Source organism: Dipodomys merriami, unplaced genomic scaffold (assembly GCF_024711535.1).
Source record: "Dipodomys merriami isolate MVZ:Mamm:240054 unplaced genomic scaffold, mDipMer1.0.p SCAF_1, whole genome shotgun sequence".
Classification (NCBI taxonomy): Eukaryota; Metazoa; Chordata; class Mammalia; order Rodentia; family Heteromyidae; genus Dipodomys; species Dipodomys merriami.
Window position 1 is genome coordinate 4,782,029 of NW_027202270.1, and position 5,432 is coordinate 4,787,460.

A 5,432-nucleotide genomic window follows, 5' to 3' on the forward strand; every position below is an offset into this window, starting at 1 on the left:
CAGAGAAGGGGAGCAGAGGATGGAGAAGGAAAGATCAGTGTGTGTGTGTGTGTGTGTTTGATGGCTGCCATTGCCAGTAGACTGTTGGCATTGGCGATGGCCTAGCCTTTGAAAGCACAGAAAGTTAGTGCTGTCAACCTTAGCTATCCCATGTGGACCCGTCAGCCACCCAAGACCATCCTCCAAGAGCCTCCGTGGGAGGAACTGCTCAAGATGGAGGAGAGATGCTGGGTGCCAGTGGCTTACTTCTGTTATCCTAGCTACTCAGGAGGCTGAGATCTGAGGATCGCGGTTCAAAGCCAGCTGAGGCAGGAAAGTCTGTGAGACTCTTATCTCCAATAAAGCACCAGAACACCGGAAGTGGCGCTGTGGCTCAAGTGGTAGGGTGCTTGCCTTGAGCTGAAGAGCTGAGGGACAGCGCCCAGGGCCAGAGTTCAAGCCCCATGACCGACCAAAAAGAAAAACAACTTGGAGGACAGGCATATCCGGGTGACTTGCTAGCTGCCTGGAGGTGGATGGGATGGGGGCTGGAGGCAGTCTGGATGTGAGGAGAGGGCCTTCCAGGAGGCCTGCTGGGCACTGACACCCAGAAGCAGCAGCAGCGTGGGCCAGAGCCAGAGAGAGATGCAGACATTGGGGTGCCTGGTTGGCAGTTACCCTGAGATGAGCCAGCTCAGCCACATCTTATTTTTATTTTTATTTTTGTTGTGGGGCTTGAACTCAGAGCCTGGGCATTGTCTCTAAGCTTTGTTGCTCAAAGCTAGTGCTCTACCACTTCTGATTTTGTTTTGGTGGTTAATTGGAGATAAGAGTTTCATGGACTTTCCTGCCTGAGCTGGTTTCGATCCACGATCCTCAGACCTCAGCTACCCTGATTAGCTGAGATTACTGGTGTGAGCCACTGGTGCCCAGTTAACCCGCATTCTCAACAGGCAAGTGTTCAGTTACTGAAAGAAAGTTCATGATAATTTTAGCTCTCCTGGAATCTGCTAGGCATTGATGCTCAGTGCAGTCAAGGGCCGCTTCATGTCTGCTGAAGACGGAGTGTGTTCACTTGTGGATTTATTTCAGCTGTTTGGGGAGAAGTGTGGGTTGTACTTGATCCCACCTGGAGTGGAAGGACTGCTCACCTCCACCTTGTCTCTGCCTCTTTTTTTCCCCCAAACCTGTCTCCAGTGGCCCCAGGGACCCTGTTCCTGAACTCATGGAGGAGAAATCTTTCTGGCTTGGAGGGCAAGAGAGGCTGACCCCTTCCCATGGTGTGCCATTTCTAGAAGCTTCTGGGACCAGAGTGGTGGGAAATCCGAACTCTTCTCACCCCAAGGCCAGCGAAGGCAGGCTACTTCTTAGTCTGGAGTCCTCCCGGAGTCCTCCCGGGCCCTGTGTCCTGGGGTAGAAGGCAAGTTTCTGTTCAACGATTCCCGTCATACTTCTTAGCAGCCCCTTCTCTGGGTGGGGCTCACATAGCACCCAAAACTGAGTACTTCCTCCCTCAACTTACTCACATGACGTGTTATTTCCAGCTAACAGAGTTGGGTGCTTGGGTAGGAGGGAGCGCAGCTCCGCCGCACGCTGTCCCTTTATCTTTCATGCCCATCATGCTCATCTTGTGGCCCAGCAGTCTCGAAAGAGAGGATCTTGACAGCACAAGAAAAGCACAAGGTGAGGGGCCATTGCCTCCCCACTGAGTCTCTCTCTAACCCTCCCTCCCTTTCATGCCAGCGCCCCAAGTTGGCTGAGGAAGTGGGTTTTGCGGTGGGTGGACTTCTCTAACCCAGGAAGCTGAAAGTGCCCTACCGAGTGGGTTGGACGCAGAGCCCTCCCCTTCCTGTCTTCTAGTCTCCGTGCCACGCCCGGCCTGCTGCTGTGGGTAACTCCAAGAGACAGGATGTCCCCATGCAGGGAGCTCTTCTGCCGAACCCAGCAGATAGCAACAGACCATGACTCAGGCCCAAGGCATTCCTTTCTGACTGGAGCCCTGCACTCTGGAATGCCAAAGGGGACGTGAAGGCAGGAGAAGTCGCAGAGCAGGATCAGAGATGTGGAAACTCAGCCCCAGGAGCCATGTCCGGGGGACAGTCCTCACACCGAAGGCAGCAGATCCTTCTTCCCACCAGCCTCTTGAGCCGTCCGCCTGGTGTGGACGAGGCCCGGAGCCCTCTCGGCTGCCTGCACCTCCCGTCTCCCATGGTCTGGCCTTGCTCCTGGCAATGCGCTGGGGCCCTGAGCACTCCCCTTAGATGACACGTGGCACAGAGCTCGTTCAGCCACATTCTCTGTGTTCCAACCTGGCCTGTCCACACTGCTTCCTGTCGCCCCACCCACCCTCATCTGTGGGACTTGGGCCAGAAAGCTAGATAGAGTCTCTTCCCCACCCCACCCACCACCCAGCACCCTCGAGCCACTTTTGCTATGAGAGAGAATTCCCCCTTCAGTGACCACACAGCCTTTGGGCTCCACTCCAGGGGAGGTATGTGCCGAGTTCGAGATCAGGGCAGTGGCTCCATGCTCTTCTAGAACGCTGGCCCAGGATTTATAGAGGTCATTTCAGTTATATCTATATTGACAGGAGGTCCTATTTTCTATTTTTAAAGGATTCTGTTCTGCACAGAACCCCATGCATTGTCTCCCAGAATAAGACTTTATCGGTTGGAATGGTTTAAGCAGAGGTACAAAGCTGAAATCTGGGCACAATTTCCGTTTTCTAACATAAAGTTTTTTTTTTTTTTCCTGAATGGAGAATTAGGTTTGATTCTGGTTTAAACAGATGCTGTAGTAAATTCTGAGTAATTATTAACAAGTGTGGGAGCAGGATTTGAAAATCAGTTAGTGATCTCAATCTGTGCTGTGGAGTGCTTCCACTGAACTGAGCACAGAAATCTAATTCTGCAGAGAGAAAAACACCACAGAGTGGAGAAGATGTGGACCTGTTTTATGCAAAGCTCATGTCTTCAATATCTAATAAGATCACCATCTCCATTACACTTGGCCTTTTTCCTTCCAACTTTGGTGATTCTACTTGCTAGAAAAGAGTAAGCCAGCTTTACTGACATGCTTTTGACCAGTCAAAAACAACAACAACAATAACAATAATACACTTTAAAAAGGCAAAAGAAATTTCTAAAACACACAAACAAACAAAAAAATGGCTGTGGGTACCTCTCACAGCTCAGTGGAGGAAGAGCGGCTCTCTATCAGTCCTAGGTGTGGCCCGATTGTGTTGAAATCATCGTGTGGGCTGTTGATTGAGGTCCCGCTCTCCGTTTTGTAAAAAAAATCCCCTCACCACAAACTAAGTTTGTGCCCCAAAGCAAGGTAAAAGTTAATGTGCTTAATTGGTGTGATAAAGTAAAATCTGAGATTTGTTGGAAGGCGTCCTGTCATTAGCAGAAGTTGGCAGTATTGTAGGAAAAACACAGGACCTTTGAGTGGACAACGTGCCTCCTGCCCCTGTGATTGTATCTCCTGCTGGTGTCCCAGCCATTCTCGTTTGTGTAGCTAGGCTCTGTTGTCTCTAATCCATGTGGAGCTCATTCAGTGATGAGTCTCTCAGATCAGCTGTCTATTGTTAAGTGACGTGTGACTGTATTCGTTGTCTGCTGCTGGCCTAACAGGCACAGGTTTGGCAGACCACACACATGTCCTCCTACAGTTCTGTCTCTGTGGAGTGGGACATGAGTCCTATTGCACTGCAATCGGAGGTGTCCAGGGTAGGATTCCTTTGGGAGATGGCTACAGGAGAATCAGTTGCATGGCCTTGGGCTTCTTCAAAGCCCACACTGGCAGGACCATTTCTTCTTACAACTCACTGTTCCAACTCCTTCCTCTTCCTCCTCTTCCCCCTCCTCCTCCTTCTTCTGTGTTTGAGGACCTAGTGATTACATGGGACACCCTGGGAGTATCCAAGATCATTTCCCTATTTTCAGATCAGCATCAACAACCTTAATTCACCGAGGGCGTGACCCTCCCTTTACTCTAGTAACTAGAACACAGTCCCAGGTTCCTGGGATTATTATGTGCTTTTACCATGGTACTACAGTTGGACTTACTTGATCAGGGTGACCCCCTGTTGGACCCCTGTGTCCCACAGGGAAGCCGTTGAGTTCTGAGCCTGTGTCTTTCTTGATCACTGCACCCCACCCTCCTCCAGGAGAGGTCTGGGGTCCCAGTTCCGCCCTGTGCAGCTGGAACTGTTCTCTTGTTGGGGCTCTTGCCAGCTTCATCAAAGTAAACCTTCAATGTTATCTCACAGTCTATTTGCTCCCCTCCCTAACAACCCGACAGCTTGTTTTTGTGGTTTCTATGGTTTCTAAAACTCTTGCCAGTGTTCAGCCATTTTTATGCTTCTTGGAACTGTGATGTTTTGAGTAAGTAAGTGTTCAAACGCTTCAAACGAGGACCAAGGGGTGTAGCTCAGTGGCAGAGTAGGGGCGTTGCATGCACGAGACCCAGGGTGCAATCCCCAGCACGAAACAACAACAGAAACTTCGTTACATGAGCAGAAACAATTACAAGTCTTAGGAAATATTTTAATGAACCACAGGCGATTCAAAAGGAGCAGCCTCTCTGGAGTGAAAGGTTACAGAACTCCTGAATGCAAACCTAAGGAGCTTAATTAAGGAAGTAATTAAGCTCCCACGGCGAGCCTCCCAGGGGTAATGTCAACAGTGATGACCAGCGCGCCCACCCCAGGGAGACCTGAGCTCAAAAGCCAGCCACGCCCTGGGGAAGCCAGAGGACTCACGCCTGTGTGTCCCAGGCTTGAGTGTCCACGTGCCAATTCCTCCCTGAAACAATCGCCCGTGCACGTTACCAGCAATAACTGCATGAACAGCACACCCAGCTAAGGTCTGAGGAAGGAGATTGTTGGCCAACTCACCCTTCCCTCGGTTCCTCAAGGACTCACGTGCAAGCTGTGGGCAGGCTTGGGGCTCTGCGTTCAGGTGGTGTGCGTGTGCCTGGGCTCTCCTCAATTCCAAGGAGCACACACTGCATGGCCTGGTCACCCCTGAGCCTGATGCTCAGCCTGTGTATCTTGAGGGAAAGCAGGACAAAGCCACCAGACCCTGGGGCGGTTGACTGCATAACTCCCTGGTGACACTTTGGTTTAACACGATACGGTGTTAATTCTAGGTGTGGACTTGACAGGATTAAGGAATACCTAGAAACCTATTGCGGCTTGACGTGGGGAGTGTCTGTCAGGATGTAGCTACAAGAGATGAGCAGTGCGTGGACTGGCACACCACCCTTTACATGGCAAGGCCTGGCCCTGGGGAGGAAGAGCGTCCGTGTCCATCTGTCCCCTGGCTCTGACTGTCCTCCTTCTGTCTTTGGATACTAGGCTTCCCATTCTTTGGACTCTTGCATTCTTGCAGCTCTGGGTCCTAGATTCTCCACTGCCAGCATTTGCTGGCCTCCAGCTCTAAGCCTCC

General features: G+C 51.2%; 1 long non-coding RNA gene across 1 annotated transcript; it reads right to left on the reverse strand.

Moving 5' to 3' along the window:
- Positions 1 to 712: 712 nt before the first annotated feature.
- LOC138825698 (uncharacterized) lies at positions 713 to 3,201 on the reverse strand. Its single transcript, XR_011371503.1, has 3 exons — positions 3,160 to 3,201; positions 1,506 to 1,637; positions 713 to 1,387 (listed from the first exon to the last, which is right to left on the reverse strand). It is a non-coding gene; the product is annotated as an uncharacterized lncRNA (long non-coding RNA).
- Positions 3,202 to 5,432: the final 2,231 nt, after the last annotated feature.